Source organism: Mastomys coucha, unplaced genomic scaffold (genome assembly GCF_008632895.1).
Source record: "Mastomys coucha isolate ucsf_1 unplaced genomic scaffold, UCSF_Mcou_1 pScaffold8, whole genome shotgun sequence".
Classification (NCBI taxonomy): Eukaryota; Metazoa; Chordata; class Mammalia; order Rodentia; family Muridae; genus Mastomys; species Mastomys coucha.
In genome coordinates this window covers 52,625,515-52,629,535 of record NW_022196914.1, presented here as the reverse complement: position 1 = coordinate 52,629,535, position 4,021 = coordinate 52,625,515, and positions in this window count along the sequence as shown.

Sequence of the window (4,021 nt, the reverse complement as noted above, 5' to 3'; positions counted from 1 at the left end):
GCGTAGGTTCAATTCTGGGTCTTCAATTCGATTCCATAGATCTACCTGTTTGTCACTGTGCCAATACCTTGCAGTTTTTATCACAATTACTCTGTAGTACAGCTTAAGGTCCGGGATTGTGATTCCACCAGAGGTTCCTTTATTGTTGAGAATAGTTTCAAACCATCACACAATCTTTTGTCACATATACTTTTTGCAAGCATTTCCTTCCCGTCTCAGCCTTATTTTTCATTCTCTTGACAGAGCCTTTCACAAAGCAGAAATTAGTTTTAATAAAACCCAGCAGTGATTCTTTCATGGACGATGCCTTTGCTATATCAAAAAACATCATTTCTGTGGCCAAAACCATCCACATTTTCTACCTTAGCTATGTTTTAGGAATTTTATAATGTGTATATTTACACTAATTTTGAGTTAGCATTTCCATAAGTTTTAAGTCGTCTGTGTGTGTGTATCTAAATTAGTTGTTTTGCTCTTGTTAGATTTATTTATTTTATGTGTAGGAGTGTTGTGCCTGCCTGTATGTTTATGTATACATATGTGCCTGGTGCCCAATGGTCAGGAGAGGGTGTCAGATCCTCTGAAACCGGAGTTATAGATGTTTGTGAGTGAGCATGTGGGTGCTGGGAACTGAATTGAGATTTTCTGAAAGGACAACACCTGCTCTTAACTTCTAAGCCATCTCTCCACCCTCAGTGGACTTTATTTTTTTCAGTGTTTTTAAATTCACAGGAAAACTGAGCAGAAAATGCAGAGGGGACACTTTATTCTTAAACTATTGTAAATGATCCCTCTGCAGATTAAGAGACAGATTGAGTGTGGCCTTAATGTCTTCAGACTCTTATCTGTCCCAAGCGGCAATTCTGACTCACACCTGAGTCACATCCTTTAACTTCTTAGTGTTGGAAACTTTTTCGCAGAACATTAAGCAAACATTTAAAAGTTCATTTTTTTTGTGAGTGTCCATGAAGAACATATGTGCTGTCCTAAATCACTCGTAAGTTGTCTGGTACTTTGTATTCTGAATATTAATAGCATTCAAATCAGTGTATGACATTGTCAGGAGGGAAGGTGAGTGTTCCCAAGCACTCACCCACCATCAATACTTTTGAGCATCTTGGTTTTCCAGGGGTCAACAGCATTGCTATTAGCAAAGAAGCGGAGTTCCCAGCGTCTTCCTTCACTGGAAGTACAAACACCCCATGCACTTAAAGAGTTACTGGTGGGGCTAGGAATTAACTCACCCTTTCTAATCAATAGACTAACAAACCATAAGTGATTGGCAGACAGCAGTGGCTTAACCAACACTGCAATGTCAGATTCTTCTAGAACAATTAATTGCTCCAGGGTCAGATGCAAACTTTACAAGTAGGAACAAGTTGAAAATGCTGACTTGTCTGTAAGAGTAAGTACCCACGGACATCAAAGTATCTGATTCAAATTTTAAAAATAGATTTATAAATGGCAGGCTGCTGAGTGTAGGTGGTCAATCTCAAGACACCTAATTATAGTCTGGCAGTCTGAGACCAGCTATGCAAAATGTTATGTAAATGTCCAACTGTAGCTCAGACCTTGTTAAACCAAAATGATCCATCCCTTCAGTGGCAATTTGTTATAAGCTCATTGATCTGTGTATAAGTGAATAGTTGCAAACTTAGTTAATAGTGATAGATTTGATTACGTTGCAAGAACAGACAGCCACTAGGGGCTTCGCTGAAATAGAAAACAAAAACAACAGTTTTGCCTGGGCTTATGGAACAGCAAAAAGGGGCGGGGGGTTGTCTTTTCAGCCTAGAGCCTAGGTCTGTTTCTTTTTCTTGTCACTGCCTGAGCAACAGACTTACAATTTCTTCTGCTTTTTAAATATTCCCTATTAATGACTCTTTCCACATTCTAATGAAGCAGCTCTGTGATTTTCCTGTGTGGGGGAGGGTGAACATGTGTGTGTAATATTTGTGTGAAGTAATTGCACACATGCACAAATGTACACATGCATGTGAACGACTGGATCCAGAAGGCCGCACTTGGATTTTATGTGGATTCTGCAGATCCATACTCTGATTTAGTGCTTTACCGGCTAAGCCACTTCCCCCAAGCCTTCCCGTGTTTTGCTTTGTCTCCCATTGGCTTTAAGTTCTGTTTTCAACTCTATCCTCATTCTTTCTTGTAACTCACATTCCTGCCTTCAATCTGAGTGTGAGCCATCACTACAGATCTCTTGGCCTTCACCTTTTGGAGAAGATAAACTTGGGGGTGGAGAAGGGCTGAAGCTATGGCAATGGTAGAGCATATATTTAAGACCTGATTTTATTCCCCCTGTCCCCCTACCCCCACCTATAGTAGAAGACTTGAACAGGTTAGCTAATCATAGTTATTCCAACTTGTGCAGCTACCTAGCTACCCCTGAGGGCTCGTGGAAGAGAAGCTGGGAAGGGGAATTTGAGATTTAAATAAATAAAATGGCCAATAAAAAATGAAAAAAAAAATCATCTAAGACTCAGCCTCCTAGAACTACTTCAAGTGTATCAAAACTCTTGTCCTGAATCTTAAAACAGCACACGTATTCAGTGTTCAGATTCAGTAGCACCTGGAAGTGAGAGTTAAAACCTGTAAATAAATAGGAATACAAATATTTTATTCAATATAGGAAATAAATATTTTCTCATCAGAACAGTATAAACTTAATAAAGTTAGTATTTTCCTGAAAACAATGAAGGCCTTTAAATGGTGAGATCAGAGTTGACTTTCTATACAATACTTGGGGGATGGAGCACAGTAGATAGCATTTGAGAGTGTGTGTGTGTGTGTGTGTGTGTGTGTGTGTGTGTGGTGTCTTAACTAATGTTCTGGCATACAGTGGAAGTCAGATTACACTTGGGCTGTCAGGGTGATAACCAGCACCTTTATTCACTTAGCTCCACTTACTGGCCCTTTCTATTTTTTTCTTTATGTTAAATAATTTTTATTGAGTAACTCTAAAAGAGAATCTTAATGGAACACATAAAGGAAACCGTGCTTTTCTTTTAAAATAAAGTTTTCTTACCTACCCTAGTCCCTACCTTGAAACACATACACACTTCTCTAGTAGGTGGGCCAACAGTGTTTCTGGATATCAGTATAGGGAGACACTATAGCACACCTTCACTCCTTGGTTTTAAATGACCTCTAAATTCTCATGTTTAGACACTGGTGCATACACTGACCTACAAGCCTTGGCACTGATGGTTTTTAATTATCATCTACATAGACTGAGCACCTTCCTGCACTCTGAAAACTAGCCAGTAGGGGGGTGAAACTCCTAGGTCAATAACTGCTGGTACTCTCCATGTTTTGTGACTCAAGTATGTGGTATGTCCAGCAAAGGTCTTACCATCAAATTCTGAAGAGTGAAAGTAATAGCTGTAATGTTTGAGAATTGTGCCAGCTAGTGTCGTGTATGTTAGCACAACACAAGCTACAGCCATTTTAGAAGAGGAAATCTCAATTGAGAAAAATGTTCCCACCAGATTGTCTGTTGTAGACAAGCCAGTGGTACATTTTCATGACGGATGATTGATGGGGGAGGGCTCAGCTCATTGTGAGCAGTGCCATCAGCAGTGGTCTTGGATGCTATAAGAAAGCAGGCTGATCAAGCCATGAGGAGCATGCCAGTAAGCAGCACCCCTCCAGTGGCTTCTGCTTCAGTTCCTGAATTTAGATTCCTGTCTTGATTTCTTCAATCATGGACTGTTAACCTCAACATGAAAGAAGAAACAAACCCTTCCACGTTGCTTTTGGTCATGGTATTTTTTCACAGCAATAGTCTCTAAGATGGGGGTCTATGAGGCTCCACTGGCTAACAACTCAAAAATAAAAGGTAACTATTACAAGGACTGGGATTTTTATTTGCTAACATATTATATCTGCTTGGGTTATTGTCCACTAATATAGAGTAACCCATCGAAACTTTTTATATATGTCTATACTTTCAGAAGTTTCTACAGCAGTAGGCTTCCATGTGAATTTTCTTTTCTTTTCCTCT